The following is a 23,862-nucleotide window of genomic DNA, read 5'->3' as shown; positions in this document are numbered from 1 at the left end:
GCTACTGATTGGAAGGTTGGTGGTTCGATTCCTGGCTCCTCCAGTCTGCATGCCAAATATCCTTGGGCAAGATACTAACCCCAAATTGCCTTCAGATGCGTTCATCGGAGTGTAAATGTGTGTGAATTATGTGCTTATTAGTTGCACTTGAGTTTAGAAGTGCTTGTATGAGTGGGTGTCATTGGGTGAATGAGGCATGTTGTCTAGAGCGCTTTGAGTACTCCGGGAGAGTAGAAAAGCACTATATAAGAATCAGTCCATTTACCATCTCCTTCACATTTTTCAAAGATGTCTGATTCTGGGCCTTTTGTTTAACACCCCTGGTCTAAACTGAGCCTTTTATAAACCTCTGCATCAGCTAGAAATTGTGTGCAGTGTACAGGCAGCTTCTTTTCACTTCCATCACCTTTGAATTATAATTATCAAAATTTTAAGACACGGAAAACTTTGATTTTGGTGGTGACAAAGAAAACATTTACTGAAAATGATAGATTTTCAGTGAAATGATAGATTTTCAGTAAATGTATAGCTTTGTCCGTCATTGAAACAGAAACCCTAAATGCATAAAAAAATAGGTGTGAACTGAACTAAGCCTCACTGTGTTATGGCCGCGATGTTGAGCTGATTTTACATCATGTCCACAGTAAAGTTACATAAAGTGAGCTTGACCTAAATCATAAATGTTTGAAGTTATAGAAAAGGTTCTGGTAGTTCATTATTCAGGCTGTCCTGTTATTATAAATTAAAATATGAAGTTTATACTAACTCAAAGAAAACGTCCGTGTACTTTGATTTTGGTGGATGGATCAAGTAAAAGTTGTAAAAGGTATGAAACTACAATTAAAAGTTCAAAAAGCACTCCTTGACATTTTATAAACTGAGTGGGCTGGGTTGGAGTCCTCTTTGTTATCATTTTTAAGCAGGGGCAAGAGATACTGGGATTTCTTTTATCTTGATTTTAAAACCTTTTGGAAGATAACATACTCACTTAAAATAACAGTTAACAGTCCAACCCTAAAGTGAATCTCTGGACATGTCATGTTTTATACCCTGTATTTTTTTAGCTAGTTTTTTTTTTCAGTTTGGTTTTCTATAATACAAATTAAATGGAGGTAGCACGGTGGTCCGGGGTCTTTCTGTGTGGAGTTTGCGTGTTCTCCCCGTGTTTGTGTGGGTTCCCTCCGGGTACTCAGACTTCCTCCCACCGTCCAAAGACATGCAGTTTGTGGGGATAGGTTAATTGATTAATCCAAATTTCCTATAGGTGTGAATGCGGGAGTGAATGTGAGTGTGAATGGTTGTCTGTCTCTGTGTGTTGGCCCTGCGACAGACTGGCGACCTGTCCAGGGTGTACCCCGCCTCTCGCCCTATGACAGCTGGGATAGGCTCCAGTGCCCCCCGCGACCCTGAAAAGGATAAGCGGAAGCGAATGGATGGATGGATGGATGGATGGACAAATTAAATGTAAAGTAAGCTATGGTACAATGAAGCCAAGACAAGTTGTGAAACATGTTTACTGAGCAGGCCAAGTCAAATTAAACTCCTTTTCCTTTCCCCAGCGATACAGACTGATATATAATATTAAAAGCAGTATTATTGTGCTTATTAATGTGCAATATATATTTGTGTAAGCTCATTATTTAGAGCAGTTTATTTACAAAATTAGTTATAAAGTTTCTCTAGGTGCAATAATATAACCCACCCAGTCCATCTTAAAAAAAATTTTTTAACAGCACTTACTTCTGTCTCCTTGGCAGCCTGTTTCTGCCACTGAAAAAAAAAAGTATTTAATGACAGCAAATTTCATGTTAAATTCCTTATTTTCTATATTTCCCCAGATGTTTCAGGTAGTATGTTGAAATTTTGAGATAATATATTTTACTTATGGATTGCAGTTTATTTGTTTTATTTTTATTTTTTTCAGAGGTGGAAACCAGGATCCATAGTCTCCCAGTCTTTTGTATTTTGTATCTTAGAATAAAAGATAAAGAGATGCTGTGCTGAGGGTGGTGCTATAGCATTAGGGATTTACTGAAGCTGCGTCCTCTAATTATCCAGAAGGGGGAGACAAAACATGATTTTGATACTATGCTGAGAGTACACTGTGGACTGCAGATATTCAGGATTTCTTTTATATAAGTTCTTCTTCTGGCTTAACTTGTTGCAGTTACTGTTGTTGCTCTGCAGCAACTTTGAACCTAAAATGTTACATTTTAGCTTTTAGCAGATACAGGAAGGCACTGCTTTTGAGAAGGTAGTTTTGTAGTCATGAGAAATTCTCAGATTGCGGTTGGTATGACTAATGAGTCTAAACAACAGAGCGGCCTCGTTCCAGCCACAGAGAGGCTCCACCAGTGCTGCTGTGGCAACTTTAGTCTTCAGGTAAACGATGCCTCTAGTGAAAAGTTGGAAGACGCTATTATCGCTCAAAAAAATCTGTGAAAGTTTGATTTTGTAAGATACATTTTATTTACATTCAAACTTAGAATCGCAATATATTTGAATATAATTGTATTTTGATTATCTCACTGAAAAAGAACAGTAATCTTTTTTTAATATCACGAATCTCTTTATTTAGGTGTTCTGGGAGGCTAATATAATAATAAACTAGAATGCTTCGATATTGTTAAGAAAACTTTTTTTTTAAGCAGCACTAAATAGAAACAGGAGCCTAACGCTTGATGTTCTTTCCCTTAGAGTTGACAGTATGCTCTTATAATTGGGTTCCAAAGCAGTGCCTTAGAGTCTGCTGGGTAAATGAGTCACCCCCAGCCTCTAATCTTTATAGAAGTGGAAAACAGAGGAGAGGGTACCTGTTCCCCCGCCTCTGTCTTTCTCTTTTCTCATGCTAATGAGGGTGCGGTCCTCAATCCCGGGCACCATCTGTCCTTCCTCAGGGTCTGGGCCCCAGCACTCCAGACGTGTCCAATTGTTAGTGTGTGTCCAAGCAGAAAGTAGTGACTACACATGGTTCTTGTGGCCCAATAGGCTGTACATCAAGAGCACGAGCCTTGATGCTTTGTGTTCAGGAACATCCACTGTTTGCTCTGCGTGTTCAGATTTTGTGTGTGATGTCATTGTAAGTAACCGTTGACCAAGGGATCACTGACAGGTCAGCATGCTATTGTAAGTGTCGCTGTCATAAGATATATTGGAGGTATTATGACTCATCTCTTGACTTAACTAACAACTATAAATTTGATGCACAATTCATTCAATGTGTGGCAGAGTGATGAGCACAGTTTTAATGATTCAAATTGAAATACGATTTTAGCTTTTGCTACATTTAAATTGTGCATTGCAAAAACAAATATAGGACCACATGAACAATAAATAAAAACAAGGTACAGTATTGTGTTAAAGTACTGAGCCATCTCTCTATATTTTGCAAGGAAAATGCGGAACACATGCAAACATGCGTGGAAATACAGCATATAAGGCAAAAACAGAGTTTGCACTATTCTAACAAGCTTTGAAGTAAATGTTTGTTATGAAAGTCTTTATTCAGAACTCTCTTATGCAAGCTTTCTTGTAATTTCTTTATCCATGTATGCTTTTTACTGTATTGGCAGTGTGTTTGGAATCAATGTCATGCTGAAAAATGAAGCTATTGGCAATCAAGCTGCACACCATGCCCATATATTGCAATAATAGCTCTCTGGTAGTTGTCTTGTTGGTGCAAAATGCTATTTTATGCCTGTCAAACTGCTCAACCTTTGATATTGTTCATTCAGTGTGTATTATTTGTCTTTGCAACAGGCTGCTGGTAACAAAGTACCTAAAGATGCCATTTAAAATTAGTTCTTTGCTACATTGCCTTGATTTAGGTGCATTTTTGGGTGTTTGTAAAGAAAGGTCAGGTAAGTGTGAACGGCTTCAATATTGTTTTATTTTACCTGTCCAAAGAAAAACTTCAGAAAGCCTGGCTAAAAATATAAAAAATGCGGAATTGGTCAAGATTTTTGCACATAGCAGAATAATGACACAGAAAATGTATTTTCTTTCAAGTCGCTGTCCACCAAAATAGGATAACATATTCTGCAGTATATTCTTCATGCGTTCAACCAAAGGAGGTGGATGCTGTGACCTCCTTGAGCTAATTAGTAAAGCTTTGGTGACATGCATCATCCCCACTGAGCTTAGATGAAATTGGGTGTCTGAGATGTGACAGATGGATGAATGAACTCAAGGAGCAAACTGCCCTTTCTTAAGTCCATTATTGTAGTGGGAATAATAGAGTGACATATCAAAATGTCATTTGAAATTTCAGGAACAATAACCGGGCATGATAACCTTTTGATATAAATAAAACTAATTATTTTGTAGAGTCTGAAAGATTAAAGGATGGGTAAGTTGCAAAATATTCAAAAGTCAAATTAGGTAAAGGGTACTCAAAATATGCTCCCTAAAACAGCACGCTGTTGAACTTTAAAGTAAAAAGAAAAGTCTTGTGGGGTAGCGTTCACATTCTCACGCAAGGAAAATTTGGTGGAATATTCCCTTTCGTCATAAATTCAGTAAAAAAAAGTTCTCATCTTGTCTTTCTAGTAAGTATTATGCAGCTATAATGAGGTGTGCACACTAACCCATGTAAGAATCCTCGTGAACTGACAAGCTAGCTTACCAGTAAACTGACACTACACTGACAAGCAGATTATGACTTTCCATTGGGCATGCCCTCCTCATTTTCAAAGCTACATGCTGCTGGCTGCATTGAGATTAGTTATTGAACTGTCCAAGCAAAAGGAAACAAGGCCGCTTCAGAGCGACTGCACACAATAAGCCAGCTGTCAGTGGGAGGGGCTTTTTTTCAGACCAGTGTTGTCATGGATAGTACTTTTGTGCTGCGTTGCCCTTTGAGAGTTGATAGGTGCGAGTATGCAAAGCTGCCATGCACTGATTAATATTGACAGAAGGCTTGATCGAGGACAGGCAAGTGGGCAGAGTTAAAGCGTGCAGCGGGGTTTATGCAACACATGTCAGTAAAGGTGACGTGAAATATGGACACCCTGTTTGCACACTCGTAGTTTGTGAATAACCATGAGGGGAGACAGCCTGCAGAGTGTGTATTTGTCCAAGAAAGTCTAATGCATATGGATAGGGAGGACTAGATCAGCCAGATCGCCCCAAAACAAGACAAGAGGACACAGTATGATATGATAGACTGTGGTTATAGTGGCATTACAGCTGCCACGAAAAAATAGCTTGTTTCTAGACACACACGCGCATGCACACACACACACTAACTGATTCCCAGAGGTCTTTCATTTGCCTCCTCACACCTGTTTTACATTCAGAGGTGTGTCCCTGAGCCTCGTCTTGGCAGCATCAGAGCTGATGTCCTTGGTCAGTGTTTTGTTTGAGTGTGATTTCACAATGCTACACCGAATGATAAACCTGCACCTCTATGCTGCAATAACAGTGAAATAATGTACAACAAGAGTGGTTTAGTGTTATGATTTTTAAACCGTCGTTTAAAGCCTTCCTTTGGTATAATTGGATTACAAAGGGATCCAAACAGTGCAAGACTAATATGCATTTTCACAAGGTAATCTAGCGGCCTTTAGGGAGAATTTCTTTTTTCATTGTGTTTAAAAATGTGATGTAACACCATGCCATTTTAAATGAATTACATTGATGACTTATTATATCAGAATTTTACTCATTTAAAAGTGTTTTGCTAAGCCCAAGCTTGTTACATACCACTGTAATACTAAACAGTCTGCAGCCTTGTTTTAAAGACTGAGACCCCAAATCCCCCCACACCTACCCACTCCACCAAAAGACCAGATTTCCCACACTGCATCTATCAGAGGCTGTAGTACCCTGAATGGTAAAAGTTAATGTGTTTAACAGCAGAATGAGACTGTGCTGAGTACATACTATTTAACACTAACATCTATTTATTACCTTTTTTATCAGAACAAATGTATCAAATTGATTTTATAGCTGTTACATTACATTAAACACATCATATAAGTGTTACTCTTCTCAGAGTAGCGCACACTACTCTACACAAAATACCAAAAAGACCAGCCTCCATTCACACCAGCGCCACACCACCCACATGAATAACAGTGTGGCACAGCCTACCATCCATGATCCAAAACACAGAGTAGCAGAATATATTCTCCCTTTCAGCCTTCGCATCATCTTTGAATAGACCGTTTGGGGGAGAAATATGTAATAGAGTCTGCATTTAAAATCACTGCAAAACAGCTATGTTAAGTGCACAACATTAAACCGTGCTGTAATCTGTAATTACTGTGCTCTGCTCTCTGTGCTTACATTACAGTTCAGCATTTTTCACTCTGAAAAATGAGCAGGCTTAATGAGCGCCTGTCGTAACCTATCAATAGGTTAGTCATAATCAGCAGGATAGAGGCCCACTGACCTCAATTATGTTCCTTTGGGGGGATAATCTCAGCTGCGCCAGCATACACAGAAACTTATTCTGATTGTGGTTGTTATACAGATGAGTGTCTTATACATGACACAGTGCACAGTGGAGGGTTTAGATGAGGTAATTTGATATGGTAAAATTTAGTGAATGGAAACAACAAAGGACAAGCATGCTAAGAAAGTATGCTTTCCTAAACTACATGAACCTAATCAGTGTTAACAATTATTTTAGCATTGTGTAGTAATTTATTGATGCCCATACAAGAAATCAAAGTTGTCTTTGGGGGTTTTACATTCTTTACATACACCTCTGCTATATATATAATTTCCTGTGAGGCTTAAAGGTCTCTCTGAAGATTCCCTCTACCTCTTCTCCCAAGGCGCAGTGAGCTCTACCATAATGTGATAATCTAAACCATAATTTGATATGTTTTATACACTAGTGATTTACCACTGCTGTGATTATTTGATTCCAAACCAAAGAACCCATCATCTCAAATGTCTTCCTTCCATTTTGCACAGTGAAAGGCTTCATTCTTCTTGGACTGATGAAGAAGAATCCTCAGGAAATGCTGTACACAGGCCGTGATGACATTTCACATTTATATTGCAGACAGTTATGCCTGCAAAATGTGTGATGTTTTTGTTGATCACTGGCTTTACAGAGTTGGTTACCAGAGTGGTTCACCCTGAGATCAAAAAGGTGGAACAGGATTGGAAAGCTTCTTTGCATTTCCTTTTCCTCAGAAGGCAAAAACCTTTAAAGAACCAATAATAAATCCACATCTTACAATTTTTTTATAGCAGTATGTATAGGATACTGAAAATCTAGTTCACTCCTTTAATGTTACTTGCCTATGTGGTGTTAAATGTATACAGTATCCTGCTGATAAGACACGTCATCAAACAAAACTGCATCGCGTCAAATATGGCTTAGAAGATGAATCTACGTTTTCCTTGAAATGAGTCATATGTCATGACAACAAATATATTCTAGGCTTGTTAATAATGTTCCGCAGTAATTGAGATCCCACCATGAATTCAATTCAGTCTACTTCAGTTTTATTTATATAGTGTCAAATTACAACAGCACACTCACCTCAAGGTGCTTTATATGGTAAGGTAGAGACACTGCAATAATACAGAGAGAACCCCACCAATTAAATCATCCCATGGGAGCAAGCACTTGGCAACAGGGGGAAGGAAAAACTCCCTTTTAAGTGGGAGAAACCTCCAGCAGAACCAGGGTCAGGGAGGGGCAGCCATCTGCTGTGACCAGTTAGAGATGATGGGAGGAAGGGACCCTACACCGTAACCTTTCACACCAATAAGAGTCATTGGCTGTGTCGACCCCGACACATAGTTATATTTCTCAGGAGGTGCATGCATGGGCGGTTACGTCATAGGGTAAAGAAGGCTTTCCATTTACACTGTAAGTTAATACGTAGATTTCCTGCTGAAGCAAAAATTGCACATTGACCCCTTTACATATACACATACAAGGTATTTGGAAAACATAACTTTTTCTATGCGTTTTTGTCCAGAAATAAACAATTTTGTTGACAAAAATCAAGCTTTTGAAAAATTTTTCCAGGATGAGGATTTTCAGAATCTCCATTTCATTGTTTGCATGTTGATAATAAGAAAGAAATATAATTTAAAGGTGCACACTTGATAGTTTTGTCTTTTTTGATGTCAGATTGTGTATGTTATTGTTCATAAGCTTCTGATTGGCCAATATTCTCTACAGTATCGACACCTGTTGCTGTATCTCTTGTTTTGCATTTCCCGAGGTTTGAGATCTTTTCCAAAATGAAAGATACTTGCGTACTTGAGGAAGGAGACTTATGCTGGAAAGCTGCATCTATAAACCATTTAGGTTCAGTGCATAGGCTCGTATATCTGTGAGTCAGATATCAGACTAATAAAATACTGGAATTTTAGTCTGCAGTAGTGGAAGAGGTAAACCAGTGTAATAGCACAGCTGTCAGTTAGGGCTGCTAAACTCCTAGCTATGAGAATGAACATAAGCCATATGCAGAAATTATTAAGAACAACCACAGTACAGTTGTTATGAAGGGGAAGGCGATGTACCAGTTTGTTATGAAAATTATTCTTTTTTTTTAATGTTCATGCCATTCAAGCATGAGCAGCCTGTTTAAGGTTAATCCTAAAGTTTCATAATCCAATTTGAGTCCATATTTTGACTAGGCCCCTCTAAAAACCACCATTTTGGTTTTTCTGAGATATTTAGAGGGAGACTTGCAGGTGATTGTAGATCATTGTCCTGCTGCATAACCCAAGGCAAACCCTAAGGCAAACACTGATGGCCGGACATTCTCCTTCATCATTTTGCAGAGCAAAGAGCAGAATTCATGGTTCCATCAGTTAGGGCAGGTTTTCCAGGTCCAGCCCCAGACCATTACACTACCACCACCATGTTTGACTGTTAGGATCTTTTTATGCTGTGAATGCTGTGAAATGCTGTTTTAGTTTTATGCCAGATGTAATGAGACCCAAACAGAAAAGTTCAGAATATTTTCACAAAGTCTTGGGGATCATCACAATGTTTTTACAGCAAATGTGACACGAGGCTTTTTGAGATCTTTTTGACCAATAGAGGGTTTTTTTCTTTCTTGAATCTCTCTGATAGGTGCCATTTTTGCCCAGTCTCTTTGTTGTTGAATCATGAACTCTGACAAATGAGGCTTGCAGTTCTTCAGATGTTGCTCTGGGTTCTCTTTGGGGATGGATCATCTCAGGTGTTCTCCCGACCGAAGTTTGGTCTGTTTCTAGCATCTTTTTCCTTCCATTTGTCTCTGCCAATCAGGGACTCTCACATTAACTTTTACTGAGGGGGGAAAAAGTAGGCGTTCACAGAAACTAGTGAGCTAACTTCGTTAAACTTCATAAATCCTGTTTTTAATGGATGCCTGGATATTAAACTTCATTGTTACACCTGGTAGAGCAGCCACACTGATCATTTTATTACAGAATAAAGAATTTAACTCTCAACGATGCTGCAGTGGTTGTTTCACTTTGTGAACTGAAGAGGAGTTTGGACCCGGAAATGGCTAATGGCGTCAGGCTAAAGAGGGTGATGGCTCTCACAGTAGTGGAGCCTTTGAATTGGCTTTGTAACCCCTTCCAGACTGATAGATATCAATGACTGTGTTTCTTATCTGTTCTTGAGTTATCTGTTATTGAGTCTACTTCTTTGTCAGACAGGTTCCATTTAAGTAAGTTATTGATTAGACTCTGTCTTGACGTAATCAAGATACCGAAACAGAACTCAGCTTTCCAAAAAGTGTGGTTAGTCGGTTATCTTTGAGTAAGTCAGGAAGGGGGCAAATAGTTTTTCACTGCACTGTATATGTTTCAGGCGAGATTCTACATAGATATATGTAGAAACTCATTTATCTTTCTCTGTCTACAACACTAGTAAATTTCAGACAGGGCTTATTACAAAATGTCACCACAGAGATGCGCTCTGCCTCCAAAGATATTTATAGGATTCATTATATAAACCTGATCACTGACAGGAGCCTATGGATACTAGTAAATCATGCTCCTCTGAGATTCAGCTGCGACTTGTCCTGTCAGCTCCTGATCTGAGCGTTTACTGCCAGGCATTAGGAAATGATTTTCCTTGTGTATTACTGAGCTAAGTTTAAGTAAACAGGAGCACATATTTAGAAAAGTATTGCGTGATTCAGTGCAGCAGTGAGAATGGAAAATATATTAGTAATGGCAACACACAAATACAGCACAATTCTTGATGGAAGCAGAAAAACGTTATGTGTGTAAATTTAAAAAAAAAATGTTCTTATTACCATTTGTTGTGCTGATCCTAATTAAAACATGTCATGCATGCTTATCCATTGTGATTTATAATGGGGTAGCAGGTATGAGTACAGAATTTCTAAAGGGCATGTGGCTGTGAAAGAAGCACACCGGCTTTAGTAGGAGGTCTGTGCCCTTTCTAATCATTGTTGCCATCCCAGATTGGGTTTGGTTTTGTTTGTTTGTTTGTTTGTTTTTTCAGGGTACAAAAGGCCTTCTTTTCTCATGGGCCACATAAAGCACATTAATCCAGCTGAAAGGTATAATCCTTTATTCATTTTACCTGGTAATTTAACTCAAAACAAAAAGAGAAGGAGTAAAACATTGTTCATTTGGATATTAGCATAAGCACACATTTCTTAATTAGGCGGAAGATCGAGAAGCTGGGCAGGGCCTCATAAATGTCGTAAACCTGCAGTGCTTTGTAACTGTGGAGGAGAAGCCTGGTCGATTTCATTAACACAGTTGGTGAAAAGTCCCAGGAAAAAAAATGGGACATCTGAGACAATGAATTGATCATTCCTGGTTCCTGCTGTGGCCTGATGGTGGCTCAGTAATAAACACTGCTACCTCACAAAAAATGAGCTCAAGTCCAGAACTTGCATCCATTTGTGTTTATGTGGGTTTCAATTAAATTGGTGACATTGAAGTGGCCAAAAGTATTTTGTCTGTCAACATGTTGGCAATGGCAGATTTGCTGTGGCATTGATGCTGACTATTCACAAATACAGTCACATGTACAGAAGTATGGATATTTAATCTGGATGCTGCTGTCGCAAAGTCATTGGGTAATTGGAAAGATGTTATGAAATTAAGACACTAATACCAAATAGATTGAGAATCAGTATTATCCTCAAACACATTTTTTCCCCTTGGGGAAATAGATTTGTCATTTTACTTATTGTCATTTTAACACTTTTCTATAAGTGTGCGTATCTGCCTTTTAGTGTATAGTTATCCTTTGTGTCCTTAAGAGCAAAGATTATTTTCAGCTTTAACACTTTCTACCATATAGACAGCGTTTTACAGCCCTCCCTGTAACCTTAATGACAAGTTTTGACACTTCAGTTTATATCAATAAAGAAGTGGTTAGAACAGGCTCTAGGGTTTTATAAGCGTTTCCCTAGTAACCCAATCACCCTCACTAATTTCCGATGCAACCCAGTTTGTTTTGTTCTGGAAGCAGGGCCGAAACCGCTCAGTTAAGAAACAGGAGTCGCCTGTCAAGTTCAAATGTTCTTGTGGCTAAGCTAAATTAGCATTTTTCCTTCTTTTCTATATTGGCAGGGTTTAATGAGTTCATCCTAAACACTTGCCTGCAATAGAAAAAGGTATACTGTCAAAAAATAAATGTGCACTAGATCATTCCTGAATGTAAAATCATCAAGATTTGAGAGCCTGATGATTATTACCAAACACTAACACCTAATATTATTCTAAAAAAAGAAAAGTCTAATTATTAAATAAATAATTCAAAGCTGTTTTTTTTTTTTAGTTTTCTTTGAAAATATATTTGCTGTTCATTTAAAAAAAAAAAAAAATCTTAAAAGCTACCTTTAAGTGTGAATGAAAGCACTGCAAGGGGGCATTATCTTCCTGCAGTCATCAGGTTCTCCATTTGAGTGAACAGACTGTCACCGAACAGCCATATTACTCTCTGACAAGGAATCGACATTACAGGGGTTGTCAGGACAACCAGCCATGATTCACAGAGCCACAGATAGGCCTCCACCTTGAGCTGGAAGCACTAGCCATGAGACTGAGCAGATGCTGTGTCAGTCAGCCAATCACAGGTGAGATAGAGGAAAAGGATGACATCATAGGCAAATTAGGGCAACTGCAGCGACAGTTTTGGTTGTCGTGTTCGCCTGCTTATGAACTCAGAGACTCCGGTTTCACTACCTGCAAGCGTTTGGTGGATTTATCTCAAAATTCAAGATGTAGGGGAACAAACAAACAAACTAAATGAATGTTGGTAAATATTAAAATGGAAAAAAACACTATTATTATGTTAATTTGTCATTAAAACATATTCTCAGTTACATTAAAATAGATATGATAAGAGCAGTAACCACAAAAGCAACTTTATATATAAACATTGATACAGAAAATTAAATGTTATTTGGGGTTTTAAAACAAAACAAAACATGGGGAACAGATTTTGACCTGTAAAGTAGGTAGTTTATCCTTGCATAGCAACAGCAACTAATTTGTTAAATAAGGAAGACAAAGAAAGCCCTTTAGACTGAAAGTAGCAGTAGCTGTAGTAATCATACTAGTACTACTACTACTACTAATACTACTAATAATAATAATTAAAAAAAATGTTTGGATGCATTTGTTTTCTTTATGCAATTAACTGTAAAGTCATCTCTACTTTTCTTGCAAATGAATTCTCTCTGACTTTGATGCTATTCTAGCAGAGATGTTTGGGAGGCTTTGCCAGTTCTGATTGTTTATATGAACTCACCTGTGCTAAGCTGTTCTGTTCTTATTAAATCTGATGTTTTTTGAAGTTACACCGGCATGTACTCACAGCTCAGGTTAGCACCGTGTTTAGTGTCTTCCGTGTTTGCAACAGAAACAGTCTTGAGCTTAATGTGCAGTATAACACCATCCTCCCATCATACTCCCTCTGCAGCTTTGAGCTGTTAACCAGAAAACCAACTGTGTCTGCCTGTTGTCTTTCCCCTCCCCTGGACCAGCTGCCTGCATTAATATTCAACCCCTCAGCCAATCAGCAAACCAGGGTGGATGACATCATGAGCTAGGGAACAGTGAGCAGCCAGTGAAGCATCCAGCCTGCCGAACAAGCTTGCTTTTAGGGTCAGGAACTGGTCTGACAAGAGAATGGCAATCCTGCCTTTAAACTGTCATTAGGACTGTACGGTCGGCGATGAATCTACCACTACTCCGGGCCCAAAGGCGTAACCTGAGCAAGAGAATGTGAAGACATATTTCAGGTAATTCCCTCTCTGTGTGTGCAATAAGGGATGTGGAAGGGGGAGGCAGAGGAAGGAGGAGAGGAGGAGGGGGCTGTGTATGTAGGGGTGCTTTGTAGCCTTTTTTTCTTCCTCCACTCTGCATTCTGCCCTGCTAAGGAGGCAGCTGTTTCATCAGCAGTCTCTCAGTGAGGGCGAGACAGAAATGGATGCCTGCATCAGATGGCACGGGCATGTTTTATATCATTATATACCATCCTGTGCATCACATTGTTTCTGTGTACACTCCCTTTTGCCTCACAAATAGCATCTTTATTGAAGGAGGGGTGCAAAAATCAATGGTGGCATTTGTACAGGCCTTGTGGGTATGTGTGTGTGTTTGTGTGTGTGTGTGTGTCAGTCCTGGAGAAATGCAGCAGCTGCAGCAGCAACACTGAAACAAAAAAGAAGCAACGCTATTTTGGGTCTCTAAACCCGCGGCTTATGGATGGATGTGAGCTGTATGTGCTTCGGAGGGTGGGTGGGTGTGTGCGCGTGTGTGTTGGGGGGGGGGATGGATGGTTAATATGCTGATGGATGCTCTTTTCTTATCTCTGCACCGCCTCACGTATGGCCTCTCTAGAGTGGGCTTCAAGAAGAAATGAGTTGTATTTCCATTTGTGCCTTTCAGTGATCTCTCACCCACACAGCGGAGAAGTGCCTCCGCTTCCTCGCTTTAACATGGATGTGTGTAGCAGCTTCATGGCGGCTGTGGTGACAGGGAGATATACAACATCTGGTCACCTGACTTCACTGGGGATCGGAGTGGGGGTGGGGGCCGGTGCTGTGAAAGCTGAGCTATTCTACCTCAGATTCTTCTACAGCTCTCGGTGGTAGAGGAAGATGGAAGAATTGGCCACAGTACAAAGCTGAATGTGTGCCTCTCCATCACCTGCGCTGATTTTAATTTTGCCGTCTGGGCCAACGTAGAGGAAGGACAGATTCCTCTCCCAGGAAGCGCAGTCATCCCTTGAGAAGCAGGGCCTGATGGGAGACCTGTTGTCTGGCTTTAGTGTGAAAGAGGAAGATATTAGGGAGTCATATCAGTGATTTAGGGAGGGTGAGATGATTATAAAGTGGATTGGGGGAGGGGTTACTGAAGCTGTTGCTCGCTATGAACATTGGCCTTTTATATTGAGATAGATCCCTTACATGCCCTTTCACACTAATCCTCCTGTCCACACTTCAAGCAAATATGACTGCCTTTCAAGCAGTTAAACTACATCTTTTACTACATTTTTGCATTAAAATATATAAGGTGGCTACTATATAAACTCTCCCTCAACACCAAGGCAGTACCATTGGCTTTTTTCCCCCCCATCACAATTTATCTAATATACGCCCAGAACTCACTGGTTGGTATATCAGATATTTTTTCTTCCCAGTGTAGCACATTACCCAGCTCCAAGCTTTCCAGAAAAAAGGCCGGATACAGAGTGGTAATCCAATGCAGCGTCACAATCAGAAGGCGGAGAGACAATCGGGTTTTGCTATACCATCAGAGTAGAAGTGTTTAATATTTATGCATCCCTCTGTCGAACTGATCTGTGAAGCTGTCGCTGGAAAATTCGTCTCCACTGATCTCTTGGCTGTGCTTCGCACCAGTCTTAGATGCTCTGCTTCACATGCCACATTGCATTATATATTCATCGCACCGTTATCGACACAGGTCTATTACACGCAAATGGGCAATTAATAGCTCTCCATTTTGTATCTGTGCGTGTAGCTGTTTACCATCAACAGAGAGCATTCTTACCTGTATGAGCTTTTTTCTGTGAGTTGGTTACCCACACACACCTCTTATATAAAATAGATATCTCCACTCAAAGTGTTATACTCTTGAATTTTCTGACGAGTACAAAGTACGCTCAGTTTAACTGAAAATGAAAGTGAAATTATAGACTCGGGCATATGTTTGTTATGTAAACATGCACTCTGCTGGCAAAATGGAAGCATATTGTGGCTTGACTTTAATGCAAATGATTTCCCCACTTGTGACCAACTGACCACTGTGTAACTTTAGTACTTTTCTTTTACTTGTGATGTTCATTGATTCATCTGCCCAGGCCCGAGTAGCCAAAATAATGCAGTGTTTTTATTTAATGTGATCTTATCAATAACACAATAGGAGCAGCACTTCATTAGTGTACTGAAATGATCCTTTATTTAAAAAAAACATAACTATGGCAGCCAGTTTGTTTCCATGTGTATTATGTGCTCTTCTGGGTTTCCCCATGTTTTCCATTGCTCAGTGTAACCCAACACACTCGGCTTCTCTTACCTCACCTCAGCTAACAAAAGCAGTAGACACAGAACCTCATCTTGGCCTGTAGCCTGCTAACTGGCCTGCCTGAAATATGATAGCAGGACACACACACACACACACACAAAACACATACAACTAAGCCTCCATCTGTTGAGGGCTTAGTCTGAATGAGTTATTCTGCTATTGTTAAGTGAAGTTATCGTTTGGGACTCATGCTGACAGTGTACTGGCCCTGTGTGTGTATACATGCGCGTGTGTGCTTAAGGGTATAGATGTTCAGAGTGGAGCACTGGTCTTATGGTAGGTGTGTCAGAGCTACAGTCTGTGTTGTGGATTAGCATGTTGGATTGGAAGCCATCTGGCCATTTTGTCTCCGAAAGGGGAGGGGAGTAAGCAGGAGAGATGGATGGAGAGAGACGGGGAAAGGGAGAGAGAGAGAGAGAGAGAGACAGAGGAAACACTCACACACTGACACATTGACACAGCTCCCTGTGTAATCTCCCTACTTGATGTCTGTTGCTACTTAGACAAATATACAAGCAAGCTTATTCTATCTGTTTATCTGTTGTTTGTCTGACTGTGTTCATTAAAAAAAAAGATATCCCCTGCAGTTTATAATGTTTCAAATACACACTGCAAATGTGGCCTCAAGACAGATATTTCAGACGTACTTAAGTTCTAATGCCTTAACAGTAAGATGGATATTCCAGATGGATGCCGGCTGTGGAGAATATAGGGATCAAATTTTGTAGGGGGAGTGAGGGGGTTGGGTGTGGGTTAAAAGATTAAAAAGTTTCTCTTGGTCATGGGTTTGCAGAGAGTTGGAGAAGTGAGTGAACTTGAATAAGTCTGAAGATAAACAGAAAGATGTAAAATATTAAAGGCCATCAAGTAGGAATAGTTTCCAGAGAATGAAAGGACTCTAGATGATCTGCAGATACTGACCATAAGGTGACTGTTTAATCTCCTCCCTGATCAACTCCCTGATCATTTAAAATTCACTTTTCAGGCCTTTTCTTATTATTATTCTGGCTGTATGTGCTTTGCTTCTTAATGAGAGAACTTCACATTTGCTCCATCTTTCAGGATTGTATATCAAAGATTCTTAGTGTGTTTTGGAAAACATCTGGAGAGCCAAAGAAAATTCAGGGCAGATTTTCATGGAAAAGGGGGGGGAAAGTTTTGCTTTTGTCCATATGATCTTAGCTTTGTGTCTTCAGGTAGAGGAGACTTTGGGGCAGTGTTGACGCACTGCTTTGCCTCCAGGAAAAACTACTAGTGCTTCAGTTTCTGGTCTCAGTTGCATCGAGGTAGAGTGAGTGTGTCTCAGCTGATTCTCTTGTTGACACAAATATTAGTCCCATGCTAGTGTTTGCCTATGCAAAACCACAATGTAGCTCTGTGCACTTTGCAGGGGAAAGGTTATTAAAGTAGAGCACAGTCGGCTGTAGTGAGAGAACAGTAAGGCTATGTGATGAACAAACAGAACACGCCACAAAGCCATGCTTTTTAACGCTTCGCACAGTTTCAAGGGAAACTATTTAGTGACCTTGCATACTTTGCTGGAATAAAAAAAAGAAAGCACTTGGGGAGACTGTTTCCGCTCTTTCCTTCAGTCATTACAATTGGTACATCTTAGCCCTTTCAATGGTACTCGGAGCAGGTGCACCAGCTGGCTTAGGAGGGAAATCATGCCCCTTTCTGCCTCCAGCTGGCCCTCGGAAAAGCTCATCCATCCCACAATAGTGGATAAAACCCTGTGGTACCTTTTTTTTTAAACCTGACAATAATAAAACATGTGATGCTCACCTGTAACATGCTATGGGTTTTATAGAAAGTCAGGTCAGCAGTCTTTGAAGAAAGAAATGAAAGTATAGTTTGATTCTAAACTGAGACAAATTACCTGTTAGAGGTTTTACCTGTAATGAGCCTGCAAAATGAAAAACTAGGTGTGTGAATGCTGCCTCTTATTATTCTTTTTGGAATTCATGTTAAGGTTATAATTTGCATTTAAAGATTCATGAATCTTTACTAATAGTGTGTTTATTTCATATAAATAAAACAGTGGATTACAACCATCCGCGGTTCAAGGATTTGAGGGTTTCCTACCTCAACCTCATAACAATTTGTAAAATGTTTTAGACATCATGAGTATTTTGCAGTTTATACATTTAAGAACATAACAAATCAAGATTTTTGTTTAAATCTGTCATATTGCTTTTACAGTAACACATTTTCTCAGGTTCATCTGTTATACTTTTATTAAGGATGAACATATAATACTGGGCATTTGAAGGTTTGCTTTTACATTTATGGAAATCACCGTCTTGGTTTTCTGAGAGAGGATGTAACCATGATTAGAAGAGGGGATGGAGTGCTAAGTTAGCAGCTAACCTTTACATGCTTGGTTAAATAACTGCATCTATAACCTTGATGCAACACACAAACTTTGTGGAAAGACTGGACCTCACAGTAAGCCATAATATTTGTTTAATAATCATGTTTAAAATGCTGGATCAACAGATCCAGTTCTCTGACTCAAATTAGTGGAGGTAAGACAGGTGCTGGCTATAGCTACCCACATCAGTGTCCCCATTCAATCAATGTAGCCAAGCTCCGAATTTAAATCTTAACCTTTTGTCTGTTTGTATGTTGTTGTTGTTGTTTTATATCGGGCTATCCCCGTAGTTTTGTCATTTTAACAAAAGAAACTATTAGAATTTGTTATTGAATTGGAGCGGGCTTCAAGTGGTCGCTGGATGAACTGCACTTTTAGCACATGCTTAATTTTTCAGCCCTGGAGTGTACTACTAAGTGTGAAGTAATCACTCAGTTGAAGATCAAAAGACCTGGACTGGAACCTCTCAAAAGAGATGATCTCCACCCTTGTCCCATTCAACTCTGGAAAATTTTGTTTATGGAGAGAACATGATCTCACCTGGATGCCATCCAATTGCCAGCTGTACTGGGCAAGTTTGAGCTAAATGGCTCCTGTAGCCAGGTGAACTTTCTATTCTTGTACTACTAGCAGGAACTGATCTGAGGTTTTACTAGTAATGTTTCTCTGGCAGATATATAAATGAGTCCAGCAGAAGCATTTGAGTTTGTTTTTTTAGTCAGTGTAAAGAAACTGATCCAAAGATGGATTTGGAGCAAACATTAAAAACAGTTGCCTGTCGAAGCAGGATTTGCTTCTATCGATGTAACCTCATGGTGATTCAGTAATGATAAAGGTCTTAAATGTAGATTTTTGGTCATCAGAAACTGAATCATCTATTGCTAAGCCTTTGGCAGGCATCTGTTCTCTTTAAGTGAGGCTCATGCATCAAAGAGAAGCAACACTGACCACAACACAATTTTAACTGGAGGTGGGCTGTAACGTGTCAGGATGGGCTAACAAATGCTTTTTTGAATGTGAGGAATGAGGAAGCTCATCCTGTTAGGGAAAGTATTGATCAGTTTGCTCTGTTATGTCATAAATGCCCACAAATAAACTACTAGTCATAGAAATGTGCTTTGAATACAGTTAGAATTTTCTGTCAGGAAGGAATTATCACATGTTAACAATGCTGCTTAGCTCATTTATACTGCTGGCAGTTCAGATCTGATAGAAATTTACCACCTGACAGGATAAACTGCTTCAATTAAAAAGCACTTCTGTTCCAGCTCATACAGAGAGAGCCACTCAAACTGTCATAACACACAGGGAACGGTAATTGTCAGTTCTGGCTGTTCACTAGTTTTACCTTGTAACTATAGTTTATTAAATTATTTTAGAAAGCGTCTTCTGACCTAATATTTTTTGCAATACAGGGAGTGCAGAATTATTAGGCAAATGAGTATTTTGTCCACATCATCCTCTTCATGCATGTTGTCTTACTCCAAGCTTTATAGGCTCGAAAGCCTACTACCAATTAAGCATATTAGGTGATGTGCATCTCTGTAATGAGAAGGGGTGTGGTCTAATGACATCAACACCCTATATCAGGTGTGCATAATTATTAGGCAATTCCCTTTCCTTTGGCAAAATGGGTCAAAAGAAGGACTTGACAGGCTCAGAAAAGTCAAAAATAGTGAGATATCTTGCAGAGGGATGCAGCAGTCTTAAAATTGCAAAGCTTCTGAAGCGTGATCATCGAACAATCAAGCGTTTCATTCAAAATAGTCAACAGGGTCGCAAGAAGCGTGTGGAAAAACCAAGGCGCAAAATAACTGCCCATGAACTGAGAAAAGTCAAGCGTGCAGCTGCCAAGATGCCACTTGCCACCAGTTTGGCCATATTTCAGAGCTGCAACATCACTGGAGTGCCCTAAAGCACAAGGTGTGCAATACTCAGAGACATGGCCAAGGTAAGAAAGGCTGAAAGACGACCACCACTGAACAAGACACACAAGCTGAAACGTCAAGACTGGGCCAAGAAATATCTCAAGACTGATTTTTCTAAGGTTTTATGGACTGATGAAATGAGAGTGAGTCTTGATGGGCCAGATGGATGGGCCCGTGGCTGGATTGGTAAAGGGCAGAGAGCTCCAGTCCGACTCAGACGCCAGCAAGGTGGAGGTGGAGTACTGGTTTGGGCTGGTATCATCAAAGATGAGCTTGTGGGGCCTTTTCGGGTTGAGGATGGAGTCAAGCTCAACTCTCAGTCCTACTGCCAGTTTCTGGAAGACACCTTCTTCAAGCAGTGGTACAGGAAGAAGTCTGCATCCTTCAAGAAAAACATGATTTTCATGCAGGACAATGCTCCATCACACGCGTCCAAGTACTCCACAGCGTGGCTGGCAAGAAAGGGTATAAAAGAAGAAAAACTAATGACATGGCCTCCTTGTTCACCTGATCTGAACCCCATTGAGAACCTGTGGTCCATCATCAAATGTGAGATTTACAAGGAGGGAAAACAGTACACCTCTCTGAACAGTGTCTGGGAGGCTGTGGTTGCTGCTGCACGCAATGTTGATGGTGAACAGATCAAAACACTGACAGAATCCATGGATGGCAGGCTTTTGAGTGTCCTTGCAAAGAAAGGTGGCTATATTGGTCGCTGATTTGTTTTTGTTTTGTTTTTGAATGTCAGAAATGTATATTTGTGAATGTGGAGATGTTATATTGGTTTCACTGGTAAAAATAAATAATTGAAATGGGTATATATTTGTTTTTTGTTAAGTTGCCTAATAATTATGCACAGTAATAGTCACCTGCACACACAGATATCCCCCTAAAATAGCTAAAACTAAAGACAAACTAAAAACTACTTCCAAAAACATTCAGCTTTGATATTAATGAGTTTTTTGGGTTCATTGAGAACATGGTTGTTGTTCAATAATAAAATTATTCCTCAAAAATACAACTTGCCTAATAATTCTGCACTCCCTGTATTTACACAAAAATCTACAGCCAATGAGAAAAGCAGCACTGCAGGTTTAAGACATGACAGTGTCTGTGTGTGTCTGTCTGTGTGCATACACACACTTGAGGGAACAGCACTCGAGCAGGTTCGTCAGAACTAAATATTAAATGACAGAGTGAGCTCTCAAGCCTCCCCAGCAGGGGAATTTGGGAAAGGATGGTGCTCAGTAAAATGAGAGTCATGTTGGAGTGTAGGCTGTGGGGGTAAAATGAGCCTGCAGTTTCTGCTTTGTTTTAAATCTGAGGATCGGTGTACCCAAATCTGTCAGGAGAGTGTTGTTTAATTGAAAGTAAGTGAACCGAAGGGATAATATTTGGTAATACCATCGAATCCTTTGAATGCGAGGGAATAAATTGGCTACTGAAGAGAAAATAAGGCAGGTTATATTATTGTGCCTTTGCGATCTAATCAGTGTTGTGCTAATTGGAATTGGACAAGATCAATGTAAAACTTAACAGCCAAGCAAAAGGGTTCGTTGCAGTAATCTAATTTAGCAACACAGGTGAGAATATTGTGCAATATTTCTTCAGTGTACAAATATAAGCACCTCAAAAGCAATTTTATCTTCTTGGTTTTTATCTAAATGGTTTAGCTACTGGAAAGCTTAATTTATGCTTGTCATTTGCAAAAAGTCAGGTATATATGATACGCATACGGTCCAATTTACATTAATTTAATTTATAGTTATAATTTAATTTACACTGATTAGATACAGTTTCAGTTAAAAGTTGGGAATTCTTTGGAAATTTTTACATTTCTGCCTAAATGTGACATAAAGCGTGATTATAATTTTCTTATATTGGAAAAGTAGCAAAACAACCCAACTAAACTGTACATGTATCTAAGTCTGATCTTTAAAACAATTAAAAGAATAAATCATGGCATCAACAAGTGAGATTTATTGATTTTCATCAGTCTGAACAAGGTTACTTGACGAAACAAGACCAGTCAGAAAGCACAACACCCCCTGAAGGGCAAGATTTACTGATTTTCACATTTGGTGTGACCTTGACCTTGATCCGATTTTCAGCAAAATTAAATCAGCTCAAGCTGTTATTGATATCTGCCGTCACACAAAATTTGAACTTGATATCGTGAAAGCTGTGGATGCTAAACTGCTAACAAACAGACAGAGAGACAAACATATTGCATGCTCCCTCCCTTTGGGGAGAGGAAAAACATTTGGAGCAAGGTTATTATAGTTAACTGAAAGCTAAAACTTGATGTGAAAAAACATTTTAACTCACTAAAATAAAAATTAAAACTGCTTTCAAACTCAAGACCACTGTTACCCTCCACAGGAGTGGTTTAGTTTAAGGAACCGTGGGTAATCTTTAAGCAACTAAAAGCCTCTCACAGATTAGCTAATGGTCATATCTGAGTCCACTATGACGAGAAGACTGGATTAAATGGTACAGGGAGTGCAGAATTATTAGGCAAGTTGTATTTTTGAGGAATAATTTTATTATTGAACAACAACCATGTTCACAATGAACCCAAAAAACTCATTAATATCAAAGCTGAATGTTTTTGGAAGTAGTTTTTAGTTTGTTTTTAGTTTTAGCTATTTTAGGGGGATATCTGTGTGTGCAGGTGACTATTACTGTGCATAATTATTAGGCAACTTAACAAAAAACAAATATATACCCATTTCAATTATTTATTTTTACCAGTGAAACCAATATAACATCTCCACATTCACAAATATACATTTCTGACATTCAAAAACAAAACAAAAACAAATCAGCGACCAATATAGCCACCTTTCTTTGCAAGGACACTCAAAAGCCTGCCATCCATGGATTCTGTCAGTGTTTTGATCTGTTCACCATCAACATTGCGTGCAGCAGCAACCACAGCCTCCCAGACACTGTTCAGAGAGGTGTACTGTTTTCCCTCCTTGTAAATCTCACATTTGATGATGGACCACAGGTTCTCAATGGGGTTCAGATCAGGTGAACAAGGAGGCCATGTCATTAGTTTTTCTTCTTTTATACCCTTTCTTGCCAGCCACGCTGTGGAGTACTTGGACGCGTGTGATGGAGCATTGTCCTGCATGAAAATCATGTTTTTCTTGAAGGATGCAGACTTCTTCCTGTACCACTGCTTGAAGAAGGTGTCTTCCAGAAACTTGCAGTAGGACTGGGAGTTGAGCTTGACTCCATCCTCAACCCGAAAAGGCCCCACAAGCTCATCTTTGATGATACCAGCCCAAACCAGTACTCCACCTCCACCTTGCTGGCGTCTGAGTCGGACTGGAGCTCTCTGCCCTTTACCAATCCAGCCACGGGCCCATCCATCTGGCCCATCAAGACTCACTCTCATTTCATCAGTCCATAAAACCTTAGAAAAATCAGTCTTGAGATATTTCTTGGCCCAGTCTTGACGTTTCAGCTTGTGTGTCTTGTTCAGTGGTGGTCGTCTTTCAGCCTTTCTTACCTTGGCCATGTCTCTGAGTATTGCACACCTTGTGCTTTTGGGCACTCCAGTGATGTTGCAGCTCTGAAATATGGCCAAACTGGTGGCAAGTGGCATTTTGGCAGCTGCACGCTTGACTTTTCTCAGTTCATGGGCAGTTATTTTGCGCCTTGGTTTTTCCACACGCTTCTTGCGACCCTGTTGACTATTTTGAATGAAACGCTTGATTGTTCGATGATCACGCTTCAGAAGCTTTGCAATTTTGAGACTGCTGCATCCCTCTGCAAGATATCTCACTATTTTTGACTTTTCTGAGCCTGTCAAGTCCTTCTTTTGACCCATTTTGCCAAAGGAAAGGGAATTGCCTAATAATTATGCACACCTGATATAGGGTGTTGATGTCATTAGACCACACCCCTTCTCATTACAGAGATGCACATCACCTAATATGCTTAATTGGTAGTAGGCTTTCGAGCCTATACAGCTTGGAGTAAGACAACATGCATGAAGAGGATGATGTGGACAAAATACTCATTTGCCTAATA

The 23,862-nt window shown here is 39.7% G+C and overlaps 1 protein-coding gene across 3 annotated transcripts in view; it reads left to right on the top strand.

The window, feature by feature from the left end:
* LOC100690197 (serine/threonine-protein kinase PAK 3) overlaps window positions 1–23,862 on the top strand; it is a 54,060-nt gene that overhangs the window by 2,862 nt on the left and 27,336 nt on the right. The window contains exon 1 of one of the 3 annotated variants that reach the window (XM_025911112.1): window positions 12,994–13,208. The exons of 1 other annotated variant lie outside the window; for it this stretch is intronic. The gene's annotated coding sequence lies outside the window, so the exon portion shown is untranslated. Of the gene's footprint in view, window positions 1–12,993; window positions 13,209–23,862 lie in introns of those variants that run through there. One more of the 3 variants, XM_025911113.1, reaches the window with a different exon arrangement.

Source organism: Oreochromis niloticus, linkage group LG10, assembly GCF_001858045.2.
Source record: "Oreochromis niloticus isolate F11D_XX linkage group LG10, O_niloticus_UMD_NMBU, whole genome shotgun sequence".
NCBI classification, from domain to species: domain Eukaryota; kingdom Metazoa; phylum Chordata; class Actinopteri; order Cichliformes; family Cichlidae; genus Oreochromis; species Oreochromis niloticus.
The sequence above is the reverse complement of the archived record's forward strand: the minus strand, read 5'-3'. Positions and strand labels throughout refer to the sequence as shown.